At 38.0% G+C, this 15,115-nt stretch overlaps 1 long non-coding RNA gene across 1 annotated transcript; it reads right to left on the bottom strand.

Moving 5' to 3' along the window:
* Positions 1-5,057: 5,057 nt before the first annotated feature.
* Positions 5,058-14,108, bottom strand: LOC136789810 (uncharacterized). The gene is made up of 4 exons (XR_010828840.1): positions 12,035-14,108; positions 11,892-11,924; positions 10,043-10,103; positions 5,058-6,925 (listed from the first exon to the last, which is right to left on the bottom strand). It is a non-coding gene; the product is annotated as an uncharacterized lncRNA (long non-coding RNA).
* Positions 14,109-15,115: the final 1,007 nt, after the last annotated feature.

Raw genomic sequence — 15,115 nt, forward strand, 5'->3', positions numbered from 1 at the left:
CCTATACTTACACTCTTTTGTGTAACACTGACTATCTGAATGAATTTGATTTGCTGACAACTCCTGTCACGGTTCTCCTTAATTCTTATAAATTTAAATACAGAAACAGGGTGGAAGTGACAGAGCTTATACACAGAAATATTTTAGTGCTAGCAGAGTGCACGAGAGAAGAAGCAGCATTATTATCTTTACTTCTGTGAAATTTCTCATCTCAAGCACCCTTTATAGCTTATCACAACCCAGATTCACCTTTCTTATGGAACAATTTGGTTTCCTAAGGCTCATGTACTTCAGCCTTCCTTGCACAATACACTCATCACTGTGACTGCTGCCTGACTTTTTTTTGTTTTTTTTTTTTAAAAAAAGGAATGGACCTCACCTGAAGGATCATATAATAGTCTAGCTTCACAAGGCAAAGTAAAAGCAAATGCCAATCATGATACTTGTCAATCTCACAATATAATCACTCACAATGTGTCTTCTGAGGTACTATTGCTAAGATGAAAACGTAAATATTTTCATAAATTTTATAGCTTGCTTTTATCAGCTACTTGAAAGTACCTCTAAAAGGCTTCAGGCATGTAGAAAAACCTTTCAGAATGATCAAAATACACTTCATCTCCTTAAATAAAAATAAAATGTTCTGATTTACAGAAGCTGAAAAGGAACATGGTGCTAAACACTTCACTGAGCAATAATCCCCTTATCCTGAAGTACCAACTGATCACTTAGCAACAGCACCTTAAAGGGCAAAGAGATCAATTTTTCACATTTTCTTATGTTTTTCAATCAAAGTAGTTACTAATCTATTCATTTTCTTTAAAATAATAGCTATCTTACTGTTTTCCCTTTGGCTGGTCTCACAGAATAGCTTTTACTTAGCCACTGCATGTGGAAAAACAGATTAATTTGTAACTGAATATACAGGTATTTGTTAGCACATAATATTTAGATCTTTGTGAAAACATAATTGTCTCTTCCGCTAAGTAATGTCTATACTTCATTAAAGCTATTGCTCTAACGCTTTAAGTAAGGTTTCTTCAAACTGAAGTTTACACAGAGATTGTACAAAAACCTTCTTTAACCTAGAGTTAGTGAATTCCTCAAATGCACTTTCTTCTGCATCCTTAAATCTCTTGAGTGATTCAGAGAAAAAAAAAAAAAAAAAAAAAAAAAAGACATGAGCTCTCGTCATGACTTGGGTATTACTCTAGAAATAAGCTGTTTTTTTGTATAGCTACAGGTCAAAAAGAGTGTGTTTTTGTTCCTGGTCAAATAGGAAGAGCTGAAATTGCTTCTCAAACCATCATTTCCATCTCATCACAGATGTCTGAATCACCACATTTGGTATCTAGAACTACTTCCCAATAATTTGTTGGAAAGTGCTTCGATTAACTGAACATTTTGTGCTGGCAGATTTTTTAGTTGGTTAATCAGCCAAATTAACTTTGGGGTAACACCACTTCATTAATAAATGCATCTATGAAAGGCAGCAAAAACACATATTTGTCCCTAATTGTAAGCTGTAGACGCGTGGATATTTGAGTTATTTTTCAGAACTTTGTAGGGAGAGTCCAGGTCATTGTTCTAATTTTCATTTTTCTGTATTTTGACTTCTCCCCTGTGTTCTCTGACAGATTCTTCTATCATGATGGGTTCAACACTAGGCAATACACCATTTGCCTTAACCTATGTAATCTCACCTTGAGGGCTTTGCATCCTTTTTAAAAACAAACCAAACCACAAGCAACCTGAAAGAAACAAAAAGGACGAACAAAAAACACATCAAAGCAAAGGAGAATAAAATGTGATTAGAACAGGAGGTGCACAGTAAATTTTTTTTTTTTCTCTATCCCTGCATCCCTGAATGCATTGCAAGATATCTTATGAGGGAGCAATCAGGCTTTGCATGCATCAAAGGGAATACATTGAAATATTACAGGCTGGTTTCCCAGCTATTACCAGCTAGTGAACTGACACAGATTGAACTACACCTAAGTTCTGTGGAGAAGTCTCCATGCCCTCCCATCAGAAACGCAGCTTTCTTAACAATGCAGTGTTATTAAATTTTTTAAAAATTGTCTATTTGTTTAGCCTAAAATGAGGAAAGATGTCTGCCCACAAACAAAGCCTGCATATAAACCCCATTAATCCCAGTAAGACAGAATGGTCAAGATGATCCTAGGACATCTTTAAGGTAAGTGGCAGAGATGCCTCTGTGGTGAAGGTGACCAGGTGCAGCACAGAAAAGCATCAAGGTTATACTGTAATTTAAAAAGAAGAGTCCCTGAGATTATCAGAACAGAATAGAGATGCTCCTGTAGGACACCCAGCTTCCACAAGGCCTATTGGAGACCCCTCCTCAGATCCATGGGTAGACTGCTGAACCTAGCAGTGGACAGTAGTACAGCAGAGAAGTCACAAACTGAAACCTTGGGAGAGGGCGTGTGTTTGTGTGCACATATGCATGATGCTTATGTTTAAAATTCTGTATATCACTGTTCAAGGTGACAGCTGCACGTACTGTATATGCAAATCCTTGCATTATTTTCCCTTTCTGCCATGTCTCCACTGCTGTTACCCAATTTTGTCAGAGGGAATTAAAAATTGTGTTATTGAAATTTTGAAGGTGCATTCATGGCTTGCATTCCCACCCTGCAACATGTGCCATCTGTTGACAATCTGCCCCACTAATTCCTCCATAATTTAAATCAGAATTGTACCAAAAGATAAGTTTTCCTAAAGCCTGTAATTTTTATCTGAGACAAGGGAAAATCCTTATTGGATTCTAGGGCCTTATGTTAAGATTTCCAATGCTCCTTGTAGTCTTTAGGACAAGCCAAAAAAAAAAAAAGAAAAAAAAAAAGTTACATCTCCAAGGAACAGCACAGGGGATGCTTCTTCTAAGGCAGGTAGCAACTCAGTCCAAAATGAGATTTTATATATCATCTTTGCCTACATAAAAAGAGAATGACTTTGCTCTTTTAATTAGCAAGGCAGATGAAGGTCATCCAGCACACATGCTACACATGTGTGAAGCCTTACTGCCAGTATTTTTCCCGGTGATCTTCCATTATACACAAATTGAAAGACAAAGGAAAATGCCACCTAATTTCAGAAGCTGGCCTGATTTTGCACATACTGCCCACTCCTTGATCTCTGATATATTTTATGTACCAATCTGTCACCCTAAAACTCTAAGAGGACTTCTGTGTCATTGACCATGGTGAAACTACAGACGTTTTAACAACTGTATTAGATAGCAAAAAATAAATCAATAAATTTAAAAAAATGGCTTCTTTTTTTTTTTTTTTTTTAAGTTCAGCTGAGTATAGCACAGAAACTAAATGTCCTCAGATGATGCAAATCGATGCGGTATCTTTGCATTCTCTCTACACTGACCTCAGTGAAACTCTGTTTATTCACACCAGCTATTCACAGCAAACACGTTTCAGCCTCCAGTGACTCAGAATTGACTTATTCTGTTCAACCTGACCATCCTACTGCTGTCAAGAGATGTCCCAGAACTCTCAAATCCAGTAGACAACATCCAGCCTACAAAGAGAAACTTTTCTACCATATTTCCCAATATGAATAAAAAATACTGTCTTGAGGCTGAGACAAAAGTATATTATAACCATGCTGCTCATGGCAAAACAATCACTCCAAATGAAAGGGAACAGCAGACAACACTGGCCTATCATATGTTAATAAAAACTGGCCAAGCAGTGAAATTTTATGCAGTCCCCAACTGTTTTTGGATGTTTCCTAATGCACCCAAAATAACTAGACTTATGAAAAATTGTATCCACATGGTCCAGTGAATAGTACTAGCTGCCTTAGGAAAAAATAGGTTAAAATCCAGTAAAATATACATGCATATAAACATGGAAAATATGAAAAAAGAGGGGAAAAAAAAAGTTTCATTACATGAACAAAAAAAACATTGTAAGCCACTAAGTTATTGGATAGAAATGCAGGAAAGAGAAGAGAGGAAATTAAAATATTAGCTCTTTCTCTTTGAATTTATGATGTCTGCTTTGGTAGCTATGCATTTGAAACATGAATTGGAACAGGTTCTTTACGCAGTGTTAGTGCACCAATACCTAGTTTTGTGTGGAAAAAAAGTTGAAAATACCCAGTGTGAAAGCACTGACAAAAACAGATGTCTTCAGGTGTTGGCAGAAGGTGCAGCTGAATGACACAACTGGGAAGTCAAATTTAGTAATCTGGGTCCTTTTGTGTATCAGGCCCTATGATTCTTCTGTGTCCATGCAGTATGCTGTTATCTCTTCAAGACAGATTTCTGGTAATAGCACATTATTTAAGAGCAGACCATTTAAAAAATATATTTAAAATACTTTTACTTTCTTTCTCTTTCTTTCTTTCTTTCTTTCTTTCTTTCTTTCATTCTTTCTTTCTTTCTTTCTTTCTTTCTTTCTTTCTTTCTTTCTTTCTTTCTTTCTTTCTTTCTTTCTTTCTTTCTTTCTTTCTTTCTTTCTTTCTTTCTTTCTTTCTTTCTTTCTTTCTTTCTTTCTTTCTTTCTTTCTTTCTTTCTTTCTCTTTCCTTCCTTCCTTCCTTCCTTCCTTCCTTCCTTCCTTCCTTCCTTCCTTCCTTCCTTCCTTCCTTCCTTCCTTCCTTCCTTCCTTCCTTCCTTCCTTCCTTCCTTCCTTCCTTCCTTCCTTCCTTCCTTCCTTCCTTCTTTCTTTCCTTCTTTTTCTTTTTCTTTCTTTCTTTCTTTTCTTTCTCTCTCTTTCTTTCTTTCTTTCTTTCTTTCCTTCCTTCCTTCCTTCCTTCCTTCCTTCCTTCCTTCCTTCCTTTTCTTTCCTTTTCTTTCTTTCTTTCTTTTCTCTTTCTTTCTTTCTTTCTTTCTTTCTTTCTTTCTTTCTTTCTTTCTTTCTTTTTTCTTTCGTTCTTTCTTTCGTTCTTTCCTTCCTTTCTTCCTTCCTTCCTTCCTTCCTTCCTTCCTTCCTTCCTTCCTTCCTTCCTTCCTTCCTTCCTTCCTTCCTTCCTTCCTTCTTTCCTTTTTTTCCTTCCTTCTTTCCTTTTTTTCCTTTTTTTCCTTTTTTTCCTTTTTTCCTTTCTTTTTTTAATGAAAGGTTTATCATCCACGGATAATTCATTACAGGCAACTAGGTTGAGTATTACTAATTTAGCTGGAGAAGAGTAAATAAGCAAATAAGCAGTTATGATTTCTGAAACTTCAAACTCAAGGAGATAGTATCATCTGGTGCCTCAACTGTTTTGTGAGGATAGGTATCTGAAACAACTTATTTCGCATAAAACTAGAGGCCCACCAGATCGTGATATTCAAAGACTACATGTTGTGATAGCCACTATTTTGTCAAGAGTGTAGGGAGCTCATGACTTTCGATTTGGAGTTTCAATACTCCTGTCAGACAAGAAAGTTGCATATTTGATAATTCACATCTTTTTAGGGTCTAGTTAAGTGTTTGCAGGCTAGGCCTCAGGCTGATTGTGTGATCATGAAATGAGAACTATTTTAATCATAGCATTTGCACAATAACAAGCTGGGGGGGGGGGGAGAGGAGGGGAGAATACGAGAAGGCAAATATTATATGATTGCAAATTAGAAGCATATGCTCTGAGTCCTCATCTATTTTGATGCCTTAGGCATTTTTCTAAACTTGATTATCTGCAGAAGTGATCCTGTTTGGGAACAAGAAAATCTTTTGAAATAATATATATATATATAATTTTTATTTTTTTTCAGTAGAGAAAAATGTTTCTTTATCTCTTTATGCCTTCTCCAGAGTATCATGTGGATTTGGTGTCTCACATTTCTCTGTGTCTTAAAATTGTTTGTTCCACTTACAGCAGGGTACCCATACAGGAAACCCTTATCGCCTCCCAACCAGAATCTGAATTTGCTAAGCCATTAAAAAAGAAAATTAATGCTCCCACCTTTTTTAATTTCTCTATCTGATTATGGTTTATATGATTAAAACAAAACAAAACAAAAGCCAAGAAACAAAAACAAAACAAAACAAAACAAAAAATCATCACCACTATCAACAAAAAATAAAAATAAAAATAAAAATTCCACAACCTTGCACTAGTGAATAGAATTTAGAATATAATTACTTATGTTTTTTTTTCTTTTTTTATGTGTTTCATTCTCATGCAGATGAATAGTCTAAAATTTCAGCAGTTACTAGAATATTGCTATTTAATCACCAGTTTTATTTACTGAAAATGACAACAGTTTGTGAGAACGATGCAGAGGTAAGAAGGAGTCAGAGAAAATGAGAAAACTGGGGTTTCTAACTCACAAGCATACATTCAGAACATTGGCAAGTTAAGTTTGAAATAGGACTTTTCCTAAATGTCCTCTTCTCTCCTTTCCTTTTCTCTGTACCACGATAATTATCTCAGGCTATCAGGACAAGAAAGGCCTGTTTAAACAAGAAACCACAGACATACTTTTAAAAAGCACGTATTTTCTGGCAATCTAGACATTTATGTGTTTCATAAACCCATCATTAAAGGGAAATAATTTTAATGAAATAAGACACAGTTCTATCTGACTATAGTGTATGGGACTAATTCATTAGTCAGCATCTTGCAGTAGACATTTTGCCCCCGTAGTCTATGCATTTATAGTCCTGAAGCAGAAAGAAATAAAGATTTACTCATATTTCAACCATTACATTTTTTTGTCTAGTGTTTTCCTTTAATAGTTGGCTTGGAGATTTTTGGTGAAATTATATATGACATTTAGTATTGATATTATATGCTGCAGAGATATACTGGTATCTCTACTTTAATTTATATTATGTCCAATAATAATGAAGAAATAAGAGTGTGATTAGTTCATTTCTTACCTCCTGAAAAGTTCATAGTCTATGATGCACAATAGTTGGAATGACATTTTATTAAAACAGTTGTTGATCCCTGAGGAGCCTGAGAGTAGCAAAGAAGTGAATAAAGAGGTCATGAATTTTTTGTAGAGATGAAATCAACCTGTAGTGTTCATGAATAATTCACTGAATTTTGAAAGGCAAACCTGGGGAAACATCTCATCAAAGCACCCTTAAGATGAATTGTCATGAACACTTACCTATTGGCCTTGAAAAACCTGCATGATCTTGTTTCAAGCATATGTATGGGATCTTTCTTACAATAGTGCGTGAGTGTTGGGTAGTTAGATACCTCGTCTTCAAGTTTCACCTCAAAATTCACTTTTGCTATGAATGCTACCAAATACTTAATAGTAGCAAGACAGATGAAATGTTGTGGGGTATTTATGAGATTTGAGTTTAAGCTATTTTACACAGCTTAGGTTTCTTAAGGTCTGAGATAGGTCACACACACCTAAAGAAACAAGACACCTAAATCCAAGCAGGTAAAACATAAGGCTGATCTGCACCCCAGAGAACCAGACTGAGTCACACAGGATATTCTAGGTTATGTTTAGGCAATGGAGAGAGGCCTAACCTATACAGTCAATGACAGTGATAGTTTAGTTTATTTAAGAGTGGAAGCCTGTATCTGGCCAGCAATGTAGCTCTCCAGATAGGAATTTCCTGCACCAATAAATATTGCTGCACCATGTTCTTCAACCGTCCCCAGCTGCTGCTATATCTTACACCATAAGATCTGAATAAATTTTTCCAAACCTTGTCAACTAAACTGAGGTTCTGCGGTACTAAAGTGAGTTACTTGGTATCTTAGGACCTCTCAGTAGAAAATTCAGAAAGAAAACTCCACAAGCTGAAAGATCTCATTTAATCTCTCCACTTTCTGCATGTATTTCTTGCTCTCTCTCTCTCTCTAATGACTGCTGAAGACTAAAGTACCGCATGAATGAAAGTAAGGAGAATGCACCCAGGCCTCTGGAACAGGCTTCCAAGGAAGTAGTCATGTCAACAAGCTTGCCAGAGTTCAAGAAGCATTTGGACAGAAATGCTTCCCTCAGAAACATGGTGTGATTTTTAGGTGGTCCTGTGTGGAGTCAGAATTTGGACTCGATGATCCTTGTGGGTCCCTTCCTACTCAGGATATTCTAGGATTCTATGATTCAAATCTTTGGTGGAAGTTCTTTATTTTACATCTACAGAGCTTTTTACATAGTGGAGGTCTGATTCATGACTGAGCTGTTCTGGTCCTGCGCCATTAACCAGACCAATTATCATTATGATCTTAATTATCTAAGTTAGGGTTCATCTTGGGGACAGTGAGGTCTCCTGACCAAAGAGCCTTGAGACTAAACATCTGAACCTTGCTAAAATGTTTTCTTAGTAATCTGTTTTAGTAATCCCATGCAACAAGTTTCTGTAGCTGTATTTTTATTCACTAACTATTTATTATGTTGCTGAGTTCTCAAGTACAGGTGGTGGTAGGTACACATCCAGATGGCACTCAGGTTAGCCTGTAGAGGGAATGACTGAGACCCACCCCCCAAAAAATGTTTCTTTAGTTGCTTTTGCAGTAGTCTGGCCACCACAATACAAAAGAAGAATTTGCAAATGTACAAAAACTGTCAGCAGTGATTTTCCTGTTTATTCCTAAGCTCACCTGTGTTAGTCAGGCCTCTATTAACTTGGGATAAATGTGAAAAGGGAAACACAGTAGAAAATTACAAGGTCTCAATGCCCTGACAGTCTTGTGATTTTGCTCAGAAAGCAGTTGATGAGTATTTGCCATACAACTGTGCTTCAGCGGCACTTCTAATGCTAATCTTATTGTAAAATATATTTTGCATGATGTTGCTCTCTTAACCTCTGTTGCATTTTACAGACATGTGCATACAAAATTTTCTTTACAGATCCCTACCAGCAAAAAGGCATCAGAGTTATTGCTGGTCTAAGCCATTGCACATGAATAATATTTGAATGTATTTAGACCTACCATTTCCTGTATTATCACCCCTTCAGTGCTGTAGGTATTTACCAAATATATTGAAATACAACAAGAGATCAAAATGTCAGCCAAGAAACCACAGTAATCTCAGGTTGTGGGTTCAATGTGGGGGTAAGGAAAGGGGTGGGAAGGGGTGGGAAGGGAAGGGAAGGGAAGGGAAGGGAAGGGAAGGGAAGGGAAGGGAAGGGAAGGGAAGGGAAGGGAAGGGAAGGGAAGGGAAGGGAAGGGAAGGGAAGGGAAGGGAAGGGAAGGGAAGGGAAGGGAAGGGAAGGGAAGGGAAGGGAAGGGAAGGGAAGGGAAGGGAAGGGAAGGGAAGGGAAGGGAAGGGAAGGGAAGGGAAGGGAAGGGAAGGGAAGGGAAGGGAAGGGAAGGGAAGGGAAGGGAAGGGAAGGGAAGGGAAGGGAAGGGAAGGGAAGGGAAGGGAAGGGAAGGGAATAAACAATTCTGTGCTCTCTCCTAAAGAGCTGTCCCACAGACCTTACAACAGTGGGACAAACAAAAACTCCCTCTTTCTTCAGCCACTATCAAACTCTCAATTTTATGACCTATTTTTGACTGCACTATCAGACTATCCACAATTACAGCAGCTCTTCATTTGCCTTACTGGGATGCAAGACAAGAGGGTTTAATGAAAGGAAAGTAGTGGGCATTTCCAGGTAGAGGACATCTCAGAAGCACCTATGACACATGAATCCCTCCCTTTTGTGGGAAGGAGGAGCACAGTGGGATATGTGACACTAATGGTGCCAACTTTGTGGCAGCCTGCCTGCTCTACTTCCATTGCAAAATAGAAGTAAGGACAGGGACAATGCTGGAAAGGATCTTTGCCTTTCACTCATCCCAGCTCACTGAGGTATGCATGTTGGCACTCACAAAAACATGACAATTTTGAAATGTTACTGCAGTTTATTCCCAACTCATTAGGTGTTGTTATGCTGTGCAGGTTCTATGGCTCTCAAGACTTCTTTAATAATCATTAAATGAAAAGAAAACAAATCAAAAAGGATTATAAATCCTGAAATTTACCTCAGTAAAAAAAATACTTTTTTTCTAAGTATTTCATTTTCTTGTAACTATGCTGAGGCATGAAGAAATAAATGCTCAGACTTTAAAACAAAACAAAACAAAACAAACAAACAAACAAAAATAGTCTGGTACCTGCATCCACACAAGAAAACAAGATTGCTTTTGAGTCTTCAAAGTGCCATCCTGCAGCTGTCTGTTAGAAATAAAATAAAGTCAGAAACCTGCCTTTTATTTAGATACATATGTGACCTGGATTTCATAGCAATTTCACCAGCAGCAGTTAGACGGTTCAGAGTAGGCATAAAAATAAAATTATGCACTAAAATTTATTTCCACTGTCAAAGACTAAAGAGCTATGTACTTCCTGTTTAGCTGCAGCATGTAAAAAAAATAATAATAATAATAAAAATTAAAAAAAACACACCTGCATTAAAGTAAGTATATTTTTTCCTACATTCTATGAGTATGCAATACTGCTAGACATCTGGAAGGGAAGGAAGAATAATATTAGCAAGAGATTTGGTTTCCATTGAAACAGAAATGAAGATATGATATTTTTTTCAATAAACCCCACAATATGTCTACGAAGGGCTGTAAAAGTTTCAGTACACAGCTATACAGCTAATCAAAATATAAAAGTATTTTTAGACATGCTATGGCTAGAATGTTTTGACTTTCCATTCTCTCTTTTTACTTCTTTTCTCCAGCAAAAAGTGACTCCCTGCCCTGCGTTATTTTTTTCAGTGTTCACCAGTCATTTCACCAAGATCATTCATTTGCTTGCCCCTTGGGCTTCTTTGGTTCTCTGAGCCACTTGTTCTGCTGGTCTTGCTGCATGTTTTAATGTTCTAATAAAACACTTTTTATTTTTCTTACTTCCACTTCCAATAAACTCTTAAATGCTTAAAACATTTAAAGGGACACTGCCAAGGTTGGAAAGCCAAGAAGCATCCATGAGTAACATTACAGTAAAAGGAGAGGTTGGTAGTACCCTCTCCCAGACACCAAAACTGAGATAAAATCTGAAAAAATGTACTCTAATTACATGCTGCCTGCAGGTCCTCAACAGGGGTTAAATTTAATGTACCTAAATCCTCTCCATATCACTGAAACATCTAACAAAAACTGTCCTGCTCCAGCAAACACCTCTAAGAAAAAAAAAAAAAAAAAAAAAAAAAAAAAGGAAAAAAAAAAGGATTATGGTCAATGTGCTTCTATTTTAAGTTGTTTAACCGTTGGGATGCTACTTGGGATGCTATATATTCTGCTGGTATTTCCTTGAAGAATAACCATTTTCTCCAGCATTTTATCCAAATGTCTAGAGGGTTAGCAGTCACAGGAAACATCTGGTAAGCAACAAGAAAGGCCATGCTGTGTGATAAAGGGACTCCTTCCCCCTCACTGAGAACATCTCATCTCACCTGTGCCTGCATTTTGATATTCTGCTCCCTTTATCCAGGATGTTATTTGCCTTTAGAGACCTCATGATTACAAAGGGCTCTCTCCCTGGATAAAGTGCAATTCCACAAAAATGATTATGAAAAGATTATTATTAACTGCTTATGGCTGGCTAGATCCTGATTTTTCCATTTGGGCCAAGAAGCAATATATCAAGACAGGAGCAGTTAGAGAAGAATCAAAGCTGCCAGCATTGGAAGGTGGTTGAGACAGTCCTGCAATGAGGCAGAAACAACCCCTTGCATCAATATACTCTGGGGGCCACCCATTTGGAAAGGAGCTTTGCACTAAAGGACCTGGAGGTCCTGGTGGACTCCAAGCTGAACAGGAACCCGCAACGTGTCCTTGCCACTACAAAGGTAAAGGTATCATAGGCTGCACTAGAAAAAATCTTGCCAGCGTGTTGAGTGAGATGATCCTTCTTTGTCAGGCACTGGTGAGGCCTACCTGGATTACTATATCTGGTACTGAGGTTCCTAGTACAAGAGAGAAATGGATATATTGGAGACAGTCCAATAAAGACCTCCAAGATGATGAAGGCAATGGAGCATCTCTCCTGTGAAGAAAGAGAAGAGAGCTAGAATCATAAAATCATAGAATAACATGAGTTGAAAGGATCATGGAGTCCAACTCCTTGCTCCACACAGAACCACCTGAAAATCAAACCGTATGTCCGAGGGCATTGTCCAAATGCTTCTTGAACTCCAGCTGGCTCAGTGCCGTGACCACTGCCCTGGGGAGCCTGTCCCAGTGCCCGACCACCCTCTCAGTGAAGAACCTTTCCCTCACACCCAGCCTGACCCTCCCCTGTCCCAGCTCCATGCCGTTCCCTCGGGTCCTGTCGCTGTCCCCAGAGAGCAGAGCTCAGCGCCTGCCCCTCTGCCCCCCTCGTGAGGGAGCTGCAGGCCGCCATGAGGCCTCCCCTCGGCCTGCTCTGCTCTGGCCTGAACAAACCAAGGGACCGCAGCCGCTCCTTATACAGCTTGCACTCCAGACCCTTCACCATCTCTGTAGCCCTCCTTTGGACACTCCCTAACAGTTTTATGTCCTTCTTATACTGTGGTGCCCCAAACTGGGCACACACTCAAGTTGAGGCTGCACTAGTGCAGAGCAGAGTGGGACAATCACTTCCACCAGCCAGGACTGTTTAGCCTGGAGAAAAGGAGGCTCAGAGGGAATCTCATCAACCTGTATAAATGCCTGATGGGAGAGTGTGAAGAGGACAAAGTCAGGCTATTTTCAGTGGTGACTAACTAACTTTGGTTCAAATTCATCGTTAATGTGGCTCCTGACAGTTTAAAGTTAAAAACAACAATAACAACAACAAAAACAGGGAAATGTGATACAAGATCACAAACTTCTTTTTGTATATTTCCCCTATATTTATTTTTGATTAGTATTTATAGTGCTCTTGAATCTGACTGGGTAGTGACAGGGAGTGAGTAAAACTTGACTTTAATCTTCTAAGGCTGAGAGCAGCTCCAGAAATAGTGTGGATGCAAGTCCAGATCCATCTCATTCTATTTCTGGGCCAAAAGGAAAAGCAAAGTTTTCACCCTTACTCAGATTCCCTTGTTTTGAAGCAGGGTATGCACTCATCATCATTTGCACAGGTCTCATGGTAATAGCATACAAGAGACAACAGCAAGTTCAATAATTTTATTATATTCAATCTGTGAATTTACTTGGTGGGGCATTAATTCACAAGCCACTTTCTAAGGCTGGCTGAAATATTGCTTTTATCATTCATTATGTATTCTGTTAATGACAACATCCTTGTTAGAAAGGGCCAAGGTCAGGTGTGCCAGTCCTCTGTTACAAATGAGACACAGCAGTGATTTTGGTTCTGCTATTGATTTAGCTTGTTGAGGTATGACCTGTCCCATTAAAATATTGTTAATAATTCTATGCATCTCCAAGTACTGACAGTAGCAGCAGTTCATCTAGTATCTGTCTGAACAATAGCTGTTTGTTTGGTTTGCCCATTCTCTGTTCATCAGATTACTCATGTAGTGACTGAACCTCAGAGTTACCACAATAGCAAATATATTTCTTTCTTTTTTTTTTTTTTCTGTTTTGTCTAAATTAAATGCTGATAAAAAGGCCCTAGAGAAATTGTGTTTGAGGCTGACGTTAAACTATCTCTTACTTCTTTAAGGCTTATTTGTAAAGGACTGAAAGTCAGCAATCACCTTCACTTGAGTGTGCTAAGGGGGACACACAGAATTATTTTTTATTCACAGCAGGTGATAAATTTACAAAAGGAAGGAGCTGGGCTGAGAAAGTTGCTTATTTGCAAGGCACACAACAATCATTGAAATCTCCATGGCTAGGTAGGCACAAGCCACAGTACAGCTGAGGTTGAAGGGCACCTCCAGAAATCACCTAGTCCAATCTCCCTACTCAAAGCAGGGTCAGCTAGAGCAGATTGCCCAGGACCATGATGAATCATGTTTTGAATATTTCCAGTGATAGTGACTATAGAGCCTCTCTGGGCAATCTGTTCCAGTGCTAGACCACCCTTACAATAACAACTGCTTTTTTCTTGCTTAAGTAGCGTTCTCTGTTTCAACCTCTGTCTATGGGAACATGGAACCGTGCAAACACTTTAACAATATCTAGATCATAAATGAATGTTCTAGGAACACTCTTAGGACAAGTGTAGCCATGAGAGGTGGCCAAGCTTAAAACTATACGTATATATCTTTTCCCCTTTCTTCAAACACAGAGAAATTCCTACCCTGGCCCTAGAACAATTTTAATTACTTATGTATATATATATATAGAGAGAGAAACTGTCAACGGGAGAAACAGAACAAGCCAGCAACATGTAATCTATTGCTTCTGTAGGCAAAATGAAGTGGGTAAAATTGTCTCAGGTATTGTTGTTCCCACTTACATTGTGAGTATTGTGCCTAAGGCTGCAGATAGAAAAGTAGGATTCCTTCTCTAATATTAGTGAATCAAACCATACATATTATTTTCCCTCTTCTGAATCCCCAACAGAGCCCTGGAAGACCAGAATTTTATTTCGTGACGAATATACTATTTATATCAAGGGCTATATGTATTTTTATTATTATTATTATTTTTAGCTCTACCAACGAGATGGAACTGTTTGCCTCCTTTTCCCTTTATTTTTCTGGCACTGTACTTGCTGTGTAGACACATGACACAGCTCTTCCTATCAGGGATTTACTTTAAGCATTTGTTTTTGTGCCAATTTCTTCTGTATTTGGGATGGAAGCATTTTAAAACCCCTTTTTACATCTACCAATTTGTGTTTAGTCAGCTTTTAGAAGTCCATATGACTTTTGACTTTGTAAAGACAGACTGAAGTCATTGAGATATTCTGCTCTTCTCTTTTTCCCCCTTTTTTTTTTTTTTTTAGGTGAATATTTCAAACATTCACATTGCCTTTATTTTAGCTGTAATGAGTTGTTGCTAGTAATGAGTTGATTAGCAAAGAAACCCATTTCAAAATACATCATTGCCTCTTCCATTGTGCTTTGTTTCTTCTCCTTCTCCTTCTTCCACACTTGTAACTTGTATTGGTAAAAGGTCTCAGATCCATCTCTCATTAAAAAAAAAAAAAAAAGTATTTCTTATTCTGGTTTGCTCCAGCTGTGACCTACCAATTTAACAGAGAACAAAGGGTAATTCTTGACTGTTGTGTGCAGACTTTTCATATCAGAATGGCTTTGCTAATGCACTTCAGTTCTGGTTTATAATATTTCATCATCAAAC

The sequence above is a fragment of the Anser cygnoides genome, chromosome 2 (genome assembly GCF_040182565.1).
Source record: "Anser cygnoides isolate HZ-2024a breed goose chromosome 2, Taihu_goose_T2T_genome, whole genome shotgun sequence".
Classification (NCBI taxonomy): domain Eukaryota; kingdom Metazoa; phylum Chordata; class Aves; order Anseriformes; family Anatidae; genus Anser; species Anser cygnoides.